This window comes from Oryzias latipes, chromosome 7, assembly GCF_002234675.1.
Source record: "Oryzias latipes chromosome 7, ASM223467v1".
Classification (NCBI taxonomy): domain Eukaryota; kingdom Metazoa; phylum Chordata; class Actinopteri; order Beloniformes; family Adrianichthyidae; genus Oryzias; species Oryzias latipes.
In genome coordinates, this window is record NC_019865.2 from 5,394,995 (window position 1) to 5,417,318 (window position 22,324).

General features: G+C 39.8%; 1 non-coding gene across 1 annotated transcript; it reads left to right on the plus strand.

The window, feature by feature from the left end:
- The first annotated feature begins 3,838 nt into the window (after nt 1-3,838).
- On the plus strand, nt 3,839-3,939 carry mir1-1 (microRNA 1-1). Its single transcript, NR_107101.1, has one exon. It is a non-coding gene; the product is annotated as a microRNA 1-1 (primary transcript).
- Nucleotides 3,940-22,324: the final 18,385 nt, after the last annotated feature.

Below are 22,324 nucleotides of genomic sequence, written 5' to 3' on the forward strand. Positions count from 1 at the left end.
TATGGAAGCGACTTTTACTTTAATTACTGGGTGGACAAAGCTGAAGTGTGCCCAATGGCACTGTGCTACAGTGTGGTGAGGACACATGAAGGGAACTGTGTATGTGTGTGTGTGTGTGTGTTGGGGGGGGAGGGGGGGCACAGGAGATGACACATTCACAAGGTTTTGATAGACTCAACCAATCTGTGCTTTAAAACTGCAGGATAAAACAACTGCTAAATTAGTTACATGGAAAAGCAATGTCCAGTAACAAGATGAAGGGCTTTAGGGGACTCACCCCCCCCCCCCCCCACACACACACACACACTACCCAGAAGCCTTCTGAGCTGCTGTTGAAATTCCGTTTTACTTTTAACAAATGTCTTCTTTGGATGTTAGAGGTCTACAGCAACTATAACATTTTTTGCTAATCGGAAGCTGATGAATAAGCGTATTGCAGTTTGTGTTTCTGTGTAAAACTAATTTTTTTCAATTTTACCTAGTAACCTTTACGCTTGCCCCGCCCACATTAAAATCTACATTTTTACATTCATGTTAAAACCCATTTTGCATCATCAAAGAACTTATGCTAGTTTTAAGGTGGTATATTTTCTGACCATTATGCAGCCAGCTTGATATTTTTCTTTTTGAGTCAAAAGATGGTAAATTTTACCAACCTCTGGGTTAACCAGAACTAACCGGGACAAGTCTGCAGCAATAATTTTCTCACACCTGTTCAAAATCGCTTTTTCTTAGCGTCGTATTTTGATTCCATGTAATACACTCAAGTCATTTTATATATATATATATATATATATATATATATATATTTTTTTGCTCATGCGCATTTTAAATTCTGGCTTTTCCTACAACTAACAGTGTGTTGTTGTCATGGTGATTGGAGAACTGTAAAGTAATTCATACCTAGACTGGGTTGTGTAGTAGTTTTTTGTGAGTGTTGGTTTACTCTACATGGATAGAGTATTGTTCTCAGTTTCAAATATTTTTTGTCATTTCATTGACAAATCACACGGTGGTAGTATTTTAATAAAGTACTGTGACTTTTTTAAATAATTTATGCTATTCTTTTGTCTTACATACTATATTCTGTAGACTACATTGTTCCCCCCTAATATGTTAAGTTTATAGGAACATACAGTAAAACTGCAATGCCGTACCATGTCTTAAACTGCAAAGGAGTGGGCAAAAAATAAATAAATGTACTGTTGTCTATACATAGTCTAGATTACTATGCAGAGGTTCTATATGAGGTCATTTAAAAACTGTAAAAGAAATAAAGTTTCTGTAAGCAGCAAAGCACTATGGGAATGTAAAAAAAATGCAGCACCAGAGGCAGGAGGAGCTTTATTTTGAAAATTGTTTTATGGTTTTTAGGTGCATCTACATGCTTCTCACTCTAAGGATCCTTTTTAACAGTTCTACTTTAAAAGAAAACAAAACTTTCATTGAATAAGAGTTTGTTATTGCTCTATAAAATTTCAATATCTTACAGTCTCTTAAAAAACAAATTAGATCTGTATTTAAATGCACATTTACATGTAAAGGTTTTAAAGTGTAGCAGTAAAGTAAAAGAGATTTTTGCTGCCAATAATATAACTTTACAGGTAAGTTTTCTCTGCAGTTGACTGCATTGCTATCAGTGTTTTACTCTGCAGTGCAGCGAAGGTGAAGATACAGAAGAGAAAATTGTTAATATTATTTATTTAAAACATCGTAGGAATGACTTAAAATATAGTAAAGACAGGAAATATGGGCCTTTCTTTATGCTGAGATACTTAAATTGTTCACTTAAAGGCTTGATGCTGCAGACTGGGAACTGAATTGAAGCCGCATGCTTTTTGCAGTGCTCTCACACGCGTGCAGAGGCAGCAGCGGCGCTCTGACCTGCGTAGCTTTCGTCCCGCGCGCGGTTTTGTCTCGCAGCTTCTAGACCTGCCGTCAATTCATTAAAAGCAGGAGTCAGCCGTTGTGCATTTGCCTATAAATTGGTATTGATCTGGTAGGACAGGGAGAGGGGGGTGGGGAGCTTTGTGTCAGTGTGTGTATGTGCGGGGGGGGGTTCTTATTCAGACAGGCCAATATTGAATATGGTTCACAGAAAGGAGTGCACACGTGAAGAGCTCATCATGACCTGGAGGTGTTACACTGCTGTGGTTCAGCAGGAGGAAAGGTGAAGGAATAAAACAATGTCAGTTTGGGTGGAGGGGGTAGATGAATGAAGGAGGAGGAAGAAAAAGAGAAATTGCTCGGTGGGACGGGCAGCTGCACACACGACAAAGTTTTCAGGTGGAGGAATGGGAGTGGGGGGGGACAGACAGACTGCAGAGGCAAAGCACTTTTTCTTTTCTTCTTTGCTTTATTGCCCCTCGTCTTTAGTGCAGCAATGAGCAGGATGTGTGTGTGTGTGTGTGTGTGGGGGGGGGGGGGGCAACACCCCTTTGCAGCCTGGGGGTAGAAAATCCACCCAAAGACCATGGCATGGTGGGCTTGAGTCCATGACTGGGTCATACCAAAGACTATTTAAAAAAAAAAAAAAAAAAAAAAAAGAAGGGACCCATTTTATCCCCTTGAATCTCCGCACTGAGGGAGGTTGGAATTGGGGGAGTTCAACGGCTAAAAAGGTTTCGAGCCCAGCGGTGCCTGCAGCTCACCGCTCCCTGAGAGGATTGGTCAAATGCAGAAAACCATTTTTCCCATACTTTGTTGAGTGTAACAGTCGGACTTTCATTTTGAGTGCAGCATCTCCCCCGTTTGCAGGGCGGATTTACCATTGGGCAAAAGTAGGCGATTGCCTTAACACTAAACAAACAAAAAAAAAATTACAATAATTCCCATTCTCATTATAGAAGTGTCATAAAAACCCAAATCAGTAAAATAGCATAACACTGCTCATGAGAGAGTGTTTTGTCCTCCCCCATCCCTCTGCAGCAATGGACTATTCCATCAACAGCAAGTCGGTGACATACGAGGAAGTTTGCCGCTGATGCAGCGAGCAGAGAGAGACTTGAGATAAAAAAATAAATAAAACTGGTAAGATGAAGTGCAGTTATCCAAGCGGCAGCGAAAATTATTATACTGTTGATGCAATAAAACTAAACAAGAGAAAACCATCTCCAAGTTCCGACAATGTGAGTTAAACAACAAGGAATTCAAAAGGAAAATGAGTCAAGACTGAGAAGAGGGACAGAAAAGTAAATGGGAGGGGCATCCTGAGAATACTTCTTTTATATTGATGCCAATCCAGAGTCAACTGTTTTTTTCAATCATTCAAGTATTTGTTTCTTTTGCCTGACAAAAATAAAAAGACAGAAGACCCCCGTTTGTTCCCATTAGAAAGTGAGTGGATGGCAAAATGGAGCATTTAAAAAAATTCAATGTTTTTTCCAAACAATAATGGTGTATAAAAAATACATTTAACATTTAAATTTGATTTCACTTTTTAAAACTAAAACATTTGGATTCTTGCCACTGATCTTATCTAAAACTGCACCACTCAAGAAGTTATTCAATGTTTTATTCCAAGTAGGAATTTCTCAAAAAGAATAGAAAAAAAAAGATTATAACCAGTGCAGAGGGCCAGCTTTTATACTTCTCCTGGGGCCCCCAAACCACTGCCGGTTTGCCTTCATTTCTGCGCCGCTGCAGCCGAGCCTGCAGCTCAAGGTGAATCAGAGCGTATGCCTGGGCGTGCACGTTTAACCCCAGCACATGCATGGTCACAGGAACAACACTGCAGTTTGTTAAAAAGAAAAAAGAAGCTTCCTCATAGCATCATCCTGCAGGTTTAGGATGAGGAACATTTGGGCTGGGATGGGGTGGGGGGGACTGACTGAGCGAGGACAGCGGCCTGCTTGGGGGACATACTTCTTTATATGCCCATATGAACACGAGCAACTATGGAATGTAAAGAAGTATGTATCCCAGGTTGGGAGAAATGACAGCGGCGCACGATGAGGCCTCAAATAGAGTCTTCATGGAAGGAGCTTCTGCAAGGGTGGGGGTGGGGGGTGGGGTGGGGGGGGACCTTCCCTCTATTGAACGTGGACGCCAGAGCCCGGCGTGCTGTGCGGCTGCTGAAATGCAGTTTCTGCTCTTCGTTCTGGTGGAAAAGCCAGCACTTTTCCTGATGGTCCTGTCCTGCCAAGTGCAGACTCAGAAGATGCAGACGGCCGACAGACAGCAGCTTCCAGTAAAGACGCAGCAATTAAACCCTTCCTAATGGAGAGCGAGTCAGAGGAAGCTCAGACGCCGTCTGGATCTGGCCTCAGCTCGTTGGTCTGCTGAGAAAGACGCTTTGAAGCTCGGGTGTCTTCAGTCCAGTCTGCATGTGAAAGCGTGCAGGCAGGTGTGCACTGCAGCACCGGCGTAGCCGGGTGGGGCTTGGGGGCAGGTTTAACAGGCATGTCAGGCTTAACTGTTTGCATTTTGGCCTACTTTGTGTATAAATACTGTAGGTGTCCTAGTTAGGGTTTACCGTCCCTGCGTGTTCGCTGCTATTTGGGACAGTTTCTGTGCAGAATGTCGGTCCAGATCAGGTGTGAGGCGAAGGAGCAGCTGGACTGACAGCTGGATTCCCTCGTCGTGGATGCACCCAGTTCTGTTCAGGAAAACACTTTGCAGTTTGTGTTTTATTATTTCTGGGATCCCTGACAACAAGAGCAAAAGGTCAATGTTTGGAGAGGGAATTCACAGAGAGAAGGACATGGTGCTTTGAGTGTGTGTGTGTGTGTGTGTCGGGGGGGGGGGGCACTGAAGTGAGGTTGGAGCTGAGGGAGTTGTGGCGAGTGAGCGTGTGAGATGAAGCGAAACAGCCAGAAAGAGGGAGGCTGGATTGATGATGGTGTTCAGGTCTTTGGTGCGCCTGTGTGGGGGTGAGGGTGGGGTGGGGGGGTATTGTTCTGTCACTTTGCCTGTGTCAGCAGGTGGAAGCTCTCATCAGGACATTAAATATGCAGCAATGCTGACTGCGGAGCCGTGCTGAGACAGCCAAAGCTGGACAACTGGGGGGAACCCGATAAAAGTAAACCGGCAGCAGCGCTTTGCCTCGCTCCGCAGACAGCCCAGATCCATCCCCATCAAAGCACACACACACACACACACACACACACCTCCACACCTGCAGGCGTCCGCTCCACCCCTCCTGACCCCATCTGCTGGATTTTGCAGCCTGGGTAACATTCGCCGACGGACTTCCCGTCTTGACAACTGACCGGTTAATCCACCGGTCCGGTGAGGGATTAGCAGCAGTTACATGCAGATCAGTCATGTGGAACATTGACTGTAAAAACCCCTCCCCTTTAAAAAAAAAAAACAAAAAACAAAAAAAACTCAGTTCTAAAGTAGAAGAGTGGAAGCAGCCATACATCTTGAACTGAATGACCTTTATACTATATGCGTGTTAACTTAAAACAGGTTTTAAGTTTAATCAAGGTTCAGAAAAAATAGTAAACTTTTGATTTCCATCGGCTTGCAGACGGATACATTAATGTCTTCATTTTCCCCGTCTGAGCTGGAATCTTTCTCAAAACTGGACGGCTGGACGGCTCCGATACTGTTCACCATTTTAGTTGCAACCAGGTTGGGGTTGTGATGGGCTGTAAACTAACGGGAGAGCTGGGATTGCTGGGAAATCAGCACTGCCTACTGCGCCCCAATGGTCCAGCCTAAAGACTCGCCCACAGCGAATATTTATGAACTCCTGCTGCTCTGCAGAAACTATGTCCTAGAAAACAAGTTTTTTAAAACTTGTTGCTAAAATCCAGCATATTCATAATTAAAAAACCACCGGGAACGTTTTTACAACAGATCAAGGAATGACTGATAAGCCTTTAATTAGTTTGTTAAACTATAGTATGAAGAGTCAATATCAATTAAAAGTTAGTTTCTGCGTAGTTTTTCCTTGAGTTCATTGGTCCCTTGCTATATTTTGCTGGTCTCACTATTTTGCACACTTTTAGGGTAATTTTGCATACTGCCTTTTTTTTTCCAGTGTTATGTGTCCTGATTAGTAATCTCATCCTTGTCGTGTCCCCTCTATAGAATGTATTTAGTATACTAAATCTACATTCATCTTTGTTTTCATTCTATAAAACTGATGTTATTCTATTCTAACGTTTTTAACTTTGAGAGTTTGAAGGAGAGAAAAGTGTAACAATGTTCGTCTGTCTCAGAAAAGTGGATCCAGTGTGTGATGAGGAGTTTTAATGCCTTAAAACATCTATAATCCTACTTCACAATAAATTAGGGAATATTGCAAACATTTGATAATTTGATGATATTAAGAGAAAGTGGTTTTGCATAAGCAATGATATTCTCTAATTATTCTGCGGCTGTTTTAAAATATGACATGAATTGTAGGGTCCTACATAAGAAAAACAACGAATAAATGCTGGAAAAGCTCTGGAAGAAAAGAATGGATAAAACTGCAATTAAAAAAATATAATTATAGCTGAGGACAGTGTTGTTACAAAAAACAGCTGAAGTTAACAGGCTGAGTTTAACGGGACAACACAGGATTACATTTCACACCAAATTTGCATTCAAAGCAGCAAACTTTAAATAAGTAAATGTTTTTTTCCTCAAGCCAAAAAATGTCAGTTTTATAAATCTTGAGTAGTAAATTCCTTTTTAATTTTTGCTACAAATGTTTGTTTGCTTCAAACGCATCCTTCCCAACATGCTTATTTAACCTTACGTTTATTTATTTTTTTTGCTGATCACATATTTTCTAAAGAAGTTAGAAAGAAAATGTTTATGATCCATGTCCTAACCAAAGAATTTGTAAATGTCCAATCCTTCACACTGATGTCAGACTGTTTCAGGACAGCAAAGAGGCATTTTGTTTGTGTGGTTTGATGTGTACGAAAGAGGATTTAAAAAAAAATAATGTTGTTCGACATTCCTTTGAAGCCAAAAATAAAGTTACATGCAAATCAGAAATAAAAAAAATGTCAAGGTCAGTACTAAATTACTGTAAGAATTTTCAAACTTATCTTGAAATCTGCAGAGTCCTGAACAGATTTGCAGAAGAATTGTGGCGTTTGGTTAGAATCTGTGCAGTTTCCAAAGATTGTGTGAACATGGGATCACAATTTTCTATTAGGATTTTTATCTCCTTTATTTGCCTAATTATCTTGCGCTGTTTTTGTCCTTTGTAGAAATTGTAGCTAAATCTAAATGTTTTGTCATTTTTAAAACTAGAGCTGCGTGTAATGTCAAAGTGTACAGACTTTTCAAAGAAAGGACAATCTAAAACATAAAAAAAAAAAAGATTATAATAAGAAAACAGCCTGACCTGTTCTCCCGCACAGTAACGTATAACAAGCATGGAAAGCTAACATTTTTATTATTTATTCCTTTGAGATTTTAGTATTAAGTGTAAGTATGACTTAGAATTTTAAAAAACCACAGAGTTGCTGTTTCTGGACAGACAGAAGCAGCAGGTGAATGAAAATGATAAAACCTTTATAATGGATGGCTTCAGTTCTTTTCTTTTTTTTTTTTTATGAATCACTCAATGCAATGAGCTTTTGAATTCAATTAGTTAATCGGTTTGGTGTCGGAGTAAAATCAGTCCAAAGGAAACTCGATCAAGAACATGCAGGGTACAATCCGAAAACTAATTACGAGTTATTATTTAGCGATTTAGTCATACATGCTGTGTGAGTGGATCAAAGCGTAGACACACACACACACAGACACACACACAGCTCGCCTCCAAAAACCCGATCAGTACCTCACATCAGGACAGGGATCAATGCTGAGGTAATTTGTTTCGATCAATTAAACAGACATCTGCTTGAATTAGACTCCAATAGACTGCAAAGACCCCTGTGTCAGTATGTATCCGTGTGTGTGTGGTGTGTGTGTTTGTGTTGAACCTATACAAACAGTAAAAATACACTAATGGAGATTCAAGCATCGTTTGAGAAAAATAAACAAACACAAAACAAACCCACTACAAACTTAAGGACTTTCACAAACTTTTATAAAGTCAACTACTCTATCCCCTAAATAGTGCTACCTTGGCAACAGTGTTAATTTAAAACGGATGGACTTTTAGTAAAGATGTGCAAACATGTTTTATAGCTCTGACCTCTGATCTTTGAGTTTGAGGATTTCTTTACAGAAAACTGTTTCTTCTCTGTAAACGTTCACGTTTAAGATACAAAATCCCCATTTTAGCTAAATTCAACTAAGAGAAAAAAGTTTCAAGTAAAAATAGAAGCACAGAGTTTGTTACACATCTTTAAACCTTAAAACTGTAAATTTAAGTAAAATAATGTTTGCATCATCTTAACAGTTTTTGTAGTGGTATTGATAAAATAAAGCCATTCAGAACCAGTTTCTGAAGCTTCAAAGAGTGAATGAGTTATGCATGAAGAGAACGACAAAAGAGATTTCGTATGTAACACTATTTGTTGAAGCTTGGTAGTCTTGATGGCCGACTGAACTACGTTTTGGGTGTTTGCTCCCGTTTGTTCTCTGCTCTCTTCCCCACATCTTTAAAGTCCATTTCACTTTTTCACTGCTGAAGGAAAAGTCAACTCATCACTGTTTGTGGTTGTAATTTTTTGTAGGAGTTGCAGGACAATTCAAAGGTAGCAGCAACTCTTCATATCCTCATTGCCTCCTCCTCCTCTTGTTGTGATTTCGCAAACACACATTTAGCTGCAGCGATGCAGGAAAGCAAAGGAAGACTTGCACATCTGGTTAAAGCGACGCCACAGGCCACTTTTGCCCTTGTTTATTGTTTATGGTGAAGCAGGGGGGAGAAAAAAAAAAAAAAAAGACTAATTTAACGGCTCCCACTCGTGTTCTTTGTACATCATGTGATGCTGCTGACACCAGAGCCTGTCCATTACTGCACAACGCCAGGAGTGCGGCTCTGCTCCCCTCAAATGAACACGCAGGATAATTGTTATGCAGTGAAGCTGTGAAGCAGAGGGAAGTAATTAAAGGAACAAGGGCACTGTGGTGATGCTGGTGGAGGGCCACATCCCCCCTCTTCTGCATCCCCCACCACCAGTTCCCCCTTCAAGCTGGAGATTGCACACACACTTATTTTCCCAAGCAGGTTCATTTTACATCGACACCCCCTGTAATTACTTCCAGGGTTTACAGTCATCCTAATATTCTAATTACTCTGCCTGTATTTATGCAGCCGTAACATTTACAATTTTACCACACAGTAAGTTATCTGTTGACCAAAATATGAGGGGGAAAAAAAAAAAAAAGGCTTTCCTCACTAATTGTTTTCTTCCATGCCCCCTGGAGTAAGCAATCTTTTTTTCCCAATTACTTCAAAATAAATTTAGGTTGCATATTAGCTGCCGTTTGCCCACCTTCTGCAGCTCAGAAACACGCCGCCTGTGGAGGCGTTTCAGGAAACACAGAGTGGTTAGCCTGTTGAATCTCAGGAGGTATTTCTTGGAACGCAACGTATTCTGGGTCATATTGTTATTTCCATCAATGGTGATGAGAAATGTGATGAAGGTTGCAGGAAAGAGCAGCGTCACGAGCTCCTCTGGAACAAAGTGTTGAAATGAAATGATCTCGACTGAATATATACGAGAATGGAGAAAATGTTTTAGTGTGCGGAAGAAATTTAGGTTGAATTGTGGAATGACCAGAAAGTTTAGACAAGCAGCACTGACCGACGAGGTATGGGTACCATTTGGATTTTATCCACTGCCGATCCGATACTTTTGAAACTGTTCTGGTGCCTAAATGGTGCTCAAACCAGTGATTCAAAATAAAATGAAAATTAAAAAAAAACGCCAATTTTTTCAAAAATTATTTTCTTAGGCATTAAGTTTCTGTGTCCATTCCTGGCACTTACTACTCCTGTAATAGAAGTTTTGAGGAAAAATAAAAATATATTGCCGTGTTGATAGAAAACTAGATCTACTGCACTAGTTGCAAAGATTTAAACTCCCGATGGGGTGTTTTAGAAAACTTCACAGTCCAAACGGTAACTTTTGGACTGTAACATAAATTGACGGTAACATAAAGCTATATGATAGTCTATTTTTACTCCCACATAATATGACACTCAAGTATATGAAGACCCATAAGAAATGTTATACCATCCCATTTGAACATCCTCTAAACAACCTCAGTTGCCAAAAATAAACATTAAAACACAAAAGAAATAGAAATGTTTTATAATATACATAAAAAATTTGACTTTTTTTTACGATAATACTTTTAAAAGTCAAAAGTTTCCTTCCAGAATTGTAAAGTATAGTACAAATACCCCAAAATAAGCTTGATCAAACTAAAACCAAAGACATTAGGACCACTAAACATGTATATTTATGTAGTTCAGCATTGTTCCATAAGTTTAAGTAGTCTTCCGTTAATTTTTTTTGTAATTGTTCTTTGTATTGCACTTATTGAATCTTTTCGTATTTTGTTCTGAATCTTATTTACACTTTCAGTTGATGTTAAGGTTCAGGCACTGTAGGCCAGCTATTACAGACGCAAACTTAAATTTGTTTGCATTTTAATACAACATAAAATGCATTTGTTCAGATTCTGCTGCAAACAAAATGTTTAGACTAGAGTTTGCAGAACGTTTCGCACTAACTTTGATTTTTCTTCATTTTTCATTTTTTTATTCTATTTAAAAACTTCACTTCTCCTCCAGATGTTTCCAGTCTACCTGAGGTGTTGCTGTTCGAATGTAGGAGTTTCCACAAGACACATCAGACTGAATTGTCAGGGTGGCACTTTTCATGTACGATTTGCATGCACCTGACCTCTACAAACCTGCTGCTGCTAACGCGTCTCCGGTCTGAGTGGAGCATCTTGCATTCATCTCCCTTCGTCTCGTCAGAGGAGAAGTGTAATTAGGAGGTGCGATCCAGAGTGCAGTGTGTCAGAGAGTCGGAGGCAGCCTGCCGTAGCCAATGATACAGGATGATAGAGGAGTGATATTAGCGCTGCAGCCTGTAAAGCAGCAAAGCTGGTGAGTCAGTCGAGGCCCATCAGCTGGTAAAATGACCGTCAGCTCGAGAGCCTGTCAGTCAAAACAGTGATCGAGGTCTCACCAGCTCCTGAAGAGAATCTGATCTGTGTGCAAGTGCAGGATGAGGCTACTTAGCAAATCTGTCAAAAGTTATGAAGTTGGATGGCATTGGGATGGCGGCGGGGGTTACCTCTAACAAAAATAGGATGGACACAAAGAGAAGCCCCATAAAGAAGGGGATATACTGAGAGAAAGAGTCATAGTAGAAAGTTAACCTGCCAAACCCATAAAGACTTATGTTTTGTGATCTGTTCCATGGATTGTTGTGTGCCTTCAGATAATTGCTCCCCTTTTGCTGCACAGAGACCATTACGGTATATGATAGCCGGATTACCATCTGTAACAGAGGGCTTTAGAGTGCAGAAGCAGGGCAGTTTCAGCAGAGGGGCTACGGTACAGGCTGGGAATGGCCTGTAGGCTGTGTGTTAGACTGAAGCTGTTGCAGTTGTGTTGGTTCCCTGTCAAAGAGTTCTACTGGATGGAGTGTGACTGTCTGCTCAGTGAGAGGAGAAAATCCCAGTGTTGGTCTGAAAATAAAACCCAAATGTCTCATCAAAACAATCAATGTGAATGGGTGGAGCTGATGTGACGACCAATGAGATGTTTCAGCACAAAGATGTTAAGTTTACAAAAGATAAAATAAAAAATATCAGGATTAATCTGTACAGTACAGTCTGTAAAGTGAACCTCACTGGTAAAAATTTTGGTAAAATAAGTTTCTGAAAACAGTATTTCCACTGACATTTTCATGCTGTGGTCAAAAACCATCAACTTTTGAGCTCATTCACTTCAAGCTCACTATATATACAATTAAATTACTTTGATATTGCTAAACTGTACATCTGCTGTAGAAAGTCAATGACATATAAAACTGTAACCACTCTCTAATTTTCCAGATCAGTACTGCAAACAATCCCTGTTTGTAAAGTGAACTCATGCGTTCTTTAATTTTGGGTCCCTGTACTATACAGTTACTATTAAAGTACAAGTTGCATTCCTACATTAAGTGTGCGTTGTGCAGTTTCTGGATGACAATAGAGGGTTTTTAGTAGAACTCCTTAACAAGAATAACAAGACAATTTTGTCAAAAAGTGAAACACTAAAAACCTAAACCAAGGACAAACATTTTTCAGTAAAGCGAAAACGCATCCATCCATATATCCATCCATCCATTTTCTATACCTTCTTATTCCTGTTCAGGGTCAGGAGGCTGCTGGAGCCTATTGTTGAGTGAAGGCAGGATACATTGGAGTTCACTGGCCCATTGCAGGACAGGAACGCATCTATTTTAGGTTTTATATTTTAAGGTGTATTTTCTGAGGTGTTGGACAAAAACACTTTATTGGCTTGTTTTCTGATAAATCAATGTTTAGTTATAATAATTATGGTGGCAAATGGTAAAATTAAAATTCCCTTGCTTATTTTTACAGATTTACTTGAAAGTTGTATAAAAAAATGAGTAGGTGTGAGGGGATTTTTTAAAAACCATTCATTAATGAAAAAAATCATTTGTAAACATTAATGTACTAGGGGAGTTCTTGAGATTTGACTTATTTAAATCACACGGTGCAGTAAAAACATTTAACATCTGAAAGAAGAAAAAAAAAGTTGAACCTAAAATACTTTAGGAACATTTAAGATTGTGGGAGTCTTAAATCAGTTCTGAACTGTTCTTAATTTTGTTTCACCAGTCAGGATAAAAAGTCGTGTGAGAACAAGTTAAACTATACAAACCAAATAAAATTTTGCCCAAATTTTTATTTTTATTTTTATATATATATATATATATATATATATATATATATATATATATATATATATATATATATATATATATATATATATTTTTTTTTTTTTTTTTTTTTTTTAATTTGAAACAGAAAATGAAAGTGGGGATAAAAACAATTAAGATGTAAGCAGTGAATAGAATCAGCTAGTTAAATTTGCTAACAAGCTAAACTGAATGAGAATGAGTTTATAAAAAAGGCTGAGATTAAGTGCAGGTTACTGAGAGCCGTCCCACGATAGTTATTCTGATTAAATATAGAAAAACTGGTCACAATGAGCAAATTCAGCTACTTATCTATGTTAACAGAATTTTCCCAACAACTCAGCGCTTTTCTGACTCCCTTTTATCACACTTACTGCTTCTGACATATCTTTACAAAGAGATTATTTGTCTGTAAATCGTAATCCTGATGACAAACTGCTGAGGTCTCCTTTAAATCATTGTCCCAACTTGAAACACAGCCGTAATGAAACATCTCTTTTTACCTGAAAAAGGAGCTGCCGTCCTGTTTTAACAACAGAGAAGTGTATCAGCCCCCCCCCCTTCCCGACTTTAACTGCAATGGATTTTTTTCTTCACTACAGAGTGTATATCAAGCGCGCCTTTGTGGTCCTGCTGCAGCCCGTAATGAATGCACGGCTAAAATACCTAAGTGGCAGCGGCGGTTCGTTAAGGGAGAGAGATAGGGGAGGAACACGGGATAAAAGGTGGAGGAAGTAGAGAAGGGGAGCGTGCCGGTGCGTGTTCTGATTTAGAATCAGGCTGCATAGGTGGAAAGAGGGAGAAAGAAAGGTGAAGACAGAAGGCAGGTCTACTGCGGTTTGGCAGCCACTGCATATGGATCATGACATCATTCCCTCCAACAAACCGGGTGACGTCTTCGCTGGTTTAATGTAATTTTAGAAGGTTCTTTTATAATTAAAGAGCTTTAGAATTGTAAAATGTTAGATTTAGCTGTCTGGCCAAAGAAATGGAAGTTTTAAATCTTGTTTCCGTCTGTCTTTACTAAAGTTCAGGCACAGTTCAGGAGAGAGCAGGTGTCATTTTTGTTTTTTCCCCTCAAATGTTGGTTGAAGGCTGCAGATCCATCTACATACGGGACCCTTCAACTTGATATTACAGTAAGAGTTGTAGAACTTGGGTTCATTGCATCACCACTTTTGCTTTGAAACCATATTCAAAGCCGAGATCGAGAGGAAAGTGCATCATTGCATCCCTCCTGCATATGTCTGAATGTTTACACTGAAAGTGTCAAACAAAAGTGTTGGACTAAATTTAAGGAGCATATTTTGTACTGTTTTACTACATTACACCACACTCCAAAGACAGGCCTCAAAGAAATAAGTCATATCTTGGGGCGACAGATGTGTGTGAATATGTTTTGAAGCTTTTCAAGAAATAAATTGCGAGCTCATCTTGTATTTTTCTTTCCTTTTACTGATCTAAAAATAAATAAATGAATAAATTAAAAAAAATCACTTAACTCAAACTGTGACACAGTTTTGTGATCCATGTCCCCCTTAAGGCCCGTACACACCGGGACGAATATTCGCCAGGCGTTATTCGCCAGCGTTATTCGTCACGTTTTTTGTGTTCACACCCAGGCGATTTTCGCTGACGATGAGCCGAGCGAACATGCAATTTCATTCCCTGACATTAGATGGTGCTTAATGTAAAACGGAAATACTCCTGTACACAAGGTGGCGCTGCGCAACTTTACGCTTCTGAAAGTCGCTTTTCACTCAGAAGAAGAGAGCAAGTATTTACACGCTTGTCAGAATCAAACAAAGAAAACATGAATATTTCAAGCACCAGTAGCTCCAACTGGTGCTTGGTTCGGGGATATTTTAGAATGTCTGTCATTATTTCTTCGCGGCAGTGTAGACGCTACTTGGCGTCTATCTTCTTCGCTGGTATGTGTGCTCAGCAAGGCAGTTTTGTGTTTGAGCGCCCCCAAGTTATGTTTTACTGTAACTTCAGAAGCTCCAGACACGTGTGCAAAAGCGCCATTCTCATTGGTCGAATAGATTGACGCGAGGCGTTAAAAAAAAAAAAAAAAAAAAAAAAAAACGAACCCGAGGCGTTTTTTTTTTGACGCTTTGACGCGTGGCGTTTTTTCGCGTCGGTGTGCACACACTCATTGGTGCACTTTGTTTAGTCACGAGGCGTTAAACGTCGGCGAAAATCGCCGGTGAAATTTGTCCCGGTGTGAACGGGCCTTTAAGACGTACCTCAGTCAGGAAACAGGTCTTTAGAAGCCATTGTAGATCTATTTTAAAGCGGTTGATGTTCAGCACAATTCAAGAATGATTAATCAGGTTTCTACATCTCGACCTTCTGACATGTTTTTTTTTTGTTATTCATCACGTATAGACAGTTTTCTGATCATTCCGTCTACAATGACATTTTCTGGTGACATAATGCGTATTTATCGTCAATATACAGCATGTATATTATAACAAGCATCAACAAAAGTTATGCTGATGTGGATTAAGATAAAGATTATGCTAAAAGTTATGCTAATGTTGGCAAACTTTGAAAAATGGGTGACTTGAATAAAAGTTACACACAATGAATAGAAAGAAAACATTTCTGTTACCATTTTGTGGTCTGGTCCAGACTTCCTAATGATGTGAACAACTGTACCTCCTCACACACAAACATTAATATAAATAGAAAGTGATTAAGTGCTAAAAAAAAAAAAAACCCAATCATAAATGGAATCAGTTTTCAAACCCAGCCCTTTTTATTTATAGCATTGGACACTTTGATGATAAAAAATGTATTCAGAAGAAGGACATGCAGAGTCTATTCTAAAATGATTAAAAAATAAATCCTGAATCTGTTCTTTTTATTTAGACAAAACAGACAATACAAAATCTCTCTCCAGCCATCAGCTGATGTGAGACCTTTGTGCTACTCGTCAAAGTTATAGGTGGAGGTCTGAATGGTTGCAGACACATTTCCAAATCTGCATGTTTGGCTATCATTCATCTGAGTCTCGGAAAAGTACAACGTCAACAAGGGCGACTTTATTTCATGAAACGTGCTGCTTCACAAAGAAAGGCTCAAAGACAGCGTAATTAAGTGTATCGCCTAAATGGGTATTGATAATCTTAGGGCTGCTGCCATTAGACTGAAAGGTTAAAGAGTAAAAACACTCGGAGGATTAAAAAACTGAGTTTAAATTAGAAAAGATGAAAGATAAATGAACGTTCAGTACAGCACTCAGACCTTAAGTTTACATGATCCAGGGTCTAGAGGCCCCTGGGTTGCTTGTGTCTGTTTAGCTGCTGGTAAATCTGCAACACATTGTGGATTAGAGCTCAACTAGTAAAGGAGAAGTTCAGATCCACAGTTAAAACTGAATGGGAGAGTCACAAAAAAAGCGTGTTCTTTAACTGCACAAGCGTTATCCGTCTTTGGTCGAGGCAGTGATGCTCAGGACAACGGGTTCCGTTACGCTCCTGCCTCCGATCAACCAATCAGGAGCAGGATTAGTGCTGAATCAGCCGCTGCTCACACCCAAATGCAGCAGGGTGGAGGGGGGCAGCCGGTGGCTGCAGTGGACTGCAGGAGCATTAGCTCAGTTAAACTAACAGGCCAAAACCAAAAATGCTGGTCTTGGGTGAACATCTCTACTCAACATAATAAACCTCCCCCACCCACCAACAGTTGTACAGATTCATGTGCACTCACATGCACACACGTTTTTCTTCTCCTTTGGTCAGCAGATAATTAGCGGGTATAAATACTTCCAGCCACAGAAGATAAAGTTTACAGCTGGACCGCGGCTCAGCTTGTTTCATTACTGTAGTGGGCTGTGCATTAACAGTGATGAAAGTCAGGCAAGGAAAAAATCCCTGAACTTTTCTTTGAGCGATATGGCGGGCACAGAGCGAAATTTTGGAAAAATACGTGGTCTTAGATGCATTCTGGTGCATTCTGGCAGCTAGTTATTCACTTCTTTATCAAGAAACTAAGACTAATTGGAGCATCATGATTTGTCATTCAAACCCCTAGTTTGACTCTCCATTAAGGACTTGCTGGTCCTAAAAAAGAATTTGGAAAATTGCTCAAAGTAACACAATCCTACAATCTACGCTTTTCCTTAAAGCTGCAAAACATACAATTGCTAAAATATAGTAACATCAAAGCCCCAAATGGCAAAAAGAACACCAGTAACTATGATATTCTATGAAAATACCTCAGTTATTTATACATTATTTCTGCTTTAGAAATGACTGATGTACAACATCCACTTGCACTGTTTTCTCAAACTATAATTACATCAAAATATGGGATCTGCTTTAAACTATAATTCTATAACATAATACATCAATTCTTTAACACCAATACTAAGTAATCTGGGAAATATCAAAACAAACATACAAACTAAACTAAACATTGTAAACATTATTTTTTAAGGGAGTGCGGGTCCAAACCATCAAATACTTATAATTAATGTTAACTATACTGAACTAAATCATGGTAATTAGGAAATACAAATAAATTAGATAGAGAAATGTATTCAAAATAAAAACTGAAACTCAAAACTAAAATTGAAATTATTTCAAAATGTGGTTTTGAGATTATTTTACACAAAAAAGTATTTGACCTACACTACCTTAAAAATCTTTTTTTTTTCCAGCCAAGACCACTTCAATTTGTTTTTTATCGTCTTCTCACAACTGAGGTTGTGACCACGCTCAATAATGACGATGCCTGCCATTATTTTAACACAAATTTGATCGCAAACTCTTCAGATGTGTTTGTGAAACTTTAGCGTGGGTCCGCCAGTTTTGGTCTCTAGGGAAGCAAGTCACGCTGACCACGTGGTGCAGACAGAGCCAATCAGACCCGTCGACGCATCCGAAAGCAACTAAAACGTCCCGTCATTGGTCAATTAGGCCGGGAAGACGAGAGATGGCCACGACCATAGAGGAAGCGATCTGCGGAGAAATATAGAAAATAAAGCTAAAATTAGCTGATTTCAGACCATTTTCTAATCCGGAAAGCGATTTGTCCGTAGAGATCAGGTCTTTATTTCCCGGAAAGTACGTTCGGTTTGCTCAAAAACCCGGATTTCCGGGAATTCCCGGAAGACTTTCATCACTGATTAAGCTAATGAGCAGTTGTGGCACATCTTCATTAGACATGCTCAGCCCACACCACGGTCTTCCTTCGGTTCCGAACCCTTCTGTGGTTGGTGCAAAAGGAAGTGATGTTCTTAGGTTTCCTGCGTGGTGCCAGACAGTCCGGTGGTCAATCATGGAAAGCCGCTTGCTGGGATAAGCAAGTCTAAACATCATGTGAGGAAAAGCGACTGTTCAGCTGCTGTACGCCACAATCCCAGCTGTCTCTTACCACTCATGCGCCTCCGACCCCTTCGCCGTCTCCAATATAAGGGCAGGAATTCAGCGGACAGCAGAGACCCAGAATAGAAAGGCAGCCGCCGTATCTCCAACCGCGCTCTGATAAAGGGCACCTCTAGAAAAAGCAGCACACTTGTGCAGCACTTGCATGAGACGGATGCTTGATTTGGAAGCAGCTGCCCAACAGTGTGATGTTTCGCTGAGCCTTCAGCAGGTGTCTCAGTGAGGTTAATGATAAAACGGCATGTGTGTCATGATTCTGTTTGTTGCTGGATCTGACTGGAGCTGTGCGGGGTGAATAAGCAGAACCCGTTTGATGAGTGTGTGGGCCTCAGATTGGTGGCATAAAAGCATAGCGAAGGGATTCTCTCCATAATCTGCTGAAAATCCTGCCGTGAGGAGGATTTGGTGTCTTGCCTCTGAAGCTGATATTCACACTTGAAGGAACGCAGACAAAGAGGCACTAGCTCAGTTTCAGGAGGACAGACGAGGATGATTATAGTCGATGTGGAGTATGTCAGATTCATGCAGGTTATGCAGCTGGAAGAACAGAAAGCATGCCGACTGCAGTGCTGCAGAACGACTACAGCTCTGGGACAGGTATAGAGAATTCAGGCCATGAAAACCTGTGTGCTACTTTCAGCTTTCTCCTCTCTTATTTTTCTAAATATGGTTCTTTCAGAAATGGTGCTTTTCATTTTTAATGCATATTTGTCAAACTTAAGATTCCCCAAATCTATTAGATTTCAGACTTCATAAACTTTATAAAGGATAAATACACTTTAACTTTTCATTCATGCCTGAATTTTTTTCGAATTACAATGTTCCCTCGCTAGATTGTGGTTCATCTTCTGTGGTCTTGCAGTTTCACAGATTTTAGTCCACAGAACTTTGCATGCAACTTTGCATAGAATAAATAAAATAAAAAAAACGGCACATTGTGTTTGGCGCCCTGATTGGCCATTGATCTGGTCAATTTCTTGTGCCGTGTTTTCTGTACACAAACATGCAGTGCTACTGAGCCCGGCAACTGACATGGGTAAAATAATAAATATTCTGTTCCCACTAAATAATATTTCTATCCCTCGAAATAATTCGTGCAAACGAAATAATTATTCACGTGATTAGTCATTCACAAACACGGATGTTAGCAATATTTGGATTTACAGCACATACTTTCACATTTCTGTCTGTGTGTGTCTCATTACATTACATGGAAGACACTGAGGATGTTCAGAGATCAGATTTATTTATTTTAAAAAGTAACAGTAATCCCGTTTTCATGTCTGGGTTCGTTCACATCCAGGTACGGTCTCCATCCCGCCGCAAAAGCCGCTTTCCGCCGCTACTTCCATGTCTCTGTGACCCTGATCTATTTATTATTGTCTCGATAAAAATAAGAAAAATACATATTTAGGATGAACAAGCTTGCTGCTTCCCCATACCGCAGCTCTTTTGCTTGTCATGCCGGCATTCGGGCAGTTGGCTGGCCAGTAGACGGACAGCCAGCTGCAGTATGGCATATTGTAGTTTAGGGTTAATTAGGAATAATAATATTCAGGACTTTTCTTTTATTAACATATTCGTTAGCACATCATACATCTTTACTAAACATCCGAAGGCTACATTCTATGTATCCTATCATGCATCACACGTATCCAATAATGCATCTCGACCAAAATGCAAGAAGAAAAGAAGAAATGCATATGACGCAGCTTTCAAGTTAAAAGCAATCGTTAAAAGCAGTGTGAAAAAAATCGACAATCACCAACGGGTTTCGAAAACCTGGTCTCCTGCGTGACGGAGAGGACAGCGCAAGCTCTGGAGTAACTTGCCTCAGAGTGACACCGACAACGAAGGAGACAAAGAGTGTGTGGCGAAGACTATCCGACGCTAATCCAATCCAACATTGAGGAGGAAGACTTCCATGGTTTCAATGCACAGGAGGTGCGTGCTGCGGCGCGTGCCTATAAGTTACTGCTGCTCACAGTGACTTTTTTTTTCTCAGATACTTATACCTGTATGTTTTTTTTTTAACCAGCCCTGTTAGTGCTGTTACTACCATATTGCTGCAGTGTTACTGCCGCGTCACAAGCACTGTTTGGGACTTTTCATCGCCGGGGTGATTAAGCAGAGCAAGAGTGAGTGAGAGCACTCCCTCCTCTTACAGACCCGGCACACGGTTTCAGCGCATACACATCCTCATTCTACAACACATGTTTCAATGTGGGTTTATGTATGTACAAAATGTTTTACCCTTTAAAAATGTAATGGGTGCAGCCTTTAATCAGGTGCGCTTTATAGTCCGGAAATTACCGTAGGCCCTTTAAAAGTTAGGATGCAGGTCTAGACTTTACCAAGACACTTAAGAATCTTTATGCTCATCCAATCACAAGTGTAACTGCTGCTCTTGTTCCTTTTTTGTTCTGCTGTAGAATTAAGTTATCTGGAACTTAAGTTACTCTATACCAGCACCATAGCAGTATCTGACAGTTGCTCTGTTCTTTCTCTGAAATGACTAGTATAATTCCAGATGTTCAGCTTTGTCTCAGTCAAAATAAGTTTGTCTGACCTTCAATGAGTCTTGTTTTTTTCTTGCTCCACAGCCCCTTTCTTCTTAACTGGCCTTTTTTTCAGTCGTACGGTTAATTCTAAACTTGAGGTCAAGTGAGGCCAGCACTTCTTCCCTTATTGTACCGCTTGTATTATGAGTCTTCACCATGTTCTTGGATAAATCTTTGTAAATTGGTGGCTCCTGGAGTAGTTCCAGATGATGACTCAGTGTGGACTCTGAAGTCCTAAAACTGCATAAAAACTAAATAAATAAATAAATCTAACTTTAAATCATTTTAGTAGGGAAAAAGTATAAAGAAAATTAGAAAGTGGAAAATATGTTCTTAACCACCATGGATGTGTTCTCATTAATTTAGAAGCCTTGTGGCTGACAGGTTTATTAAACACAGAGGAGTGGCTCTTTGCATGCACTGCCAGCATTTCAGGTTCTGTTTTTCTCTTATGATGTATTTGTTATCTACGGAAGGGTGGACAGCTTTGATACAGGTCTGACAGAGCGATCCGTCCCTCTAGTCGCACACAAACTTACACTCATCTTTAGAAACCAAATGGAGCTTTACAGCAAGCCATGACGGCTTGAAAGCGTTGCTGCTGACAGACGTTTGAAGAAAGAGTCCATTAATTCAGGTAGCGACCGGATGGTGTTTTGCCTCAGAATTCTTCACAGTACATGTTTGTGACAGAATATCACCCTAAAACACTGGCAGTAAGCACAGTTCAACATCAGTGGAGATGTGTGATCTTTTGGTCATAATTTCACCAAAATTTCCCAAAGAAAAGCAAGAAGGCAAACGAGTTTCTGGTCTTTTATCTAACTCAATTTTGAAATTATGGTCACTTCCTAAACTGATGTAATCTCTGATGAGCATGTGTCATTTAAGTCAACATCTAGCCATGTCTAAAATAGAAACATTTTTGTATGTACAGAGGCTGTAAATGGTAGAATCAAGCATGTGTACCTTCTATATTCGCAGTGTCCTAGAAAATATATTTGTTTCCCTAAAGAAGTAACATGAATAACAGAAAATAAATCCAATTCTTTCCATTTTAGAAGCCAACATAGTCTTGCTCAATATTTTGAAATTACAAATACTTCCCATTTTAACTTCGTCATCAGCATTGGACAGTGCGTGTATGACATCAGCTATAGAAAATAGCTCATCTAATGCTGCTACAAAACAAATTTAGTCGCCTTTTTTGGCGATGGATGGCGCCATGTTGTAGCTAGTCATTCAGCAGAGATTGGTCAGAGTCAATCTGAATCAATGTTTCTGTGCCAGCTACTTAAAGTCCACACCCCTACCACTTGAACGCAGGGTCGTCATTAGCTGCGTAACCCTTGTGCTATCCTAGGCACTTTAATGTTGGAAGTTGGGTAATCTAGACCCACTGGACAGTGCTCTGAACCTTTTTTTTTCAATTATTTGTGATTTTGACTGGTGTCCATGGATTACATGAAATCTTTCTACCTTTATCCACATTTTATATGGTAGAAATAACACGTCAATGCAAGGGTGGGGTCATCTAAGATAGCACAAGGGTTAATCACATTTC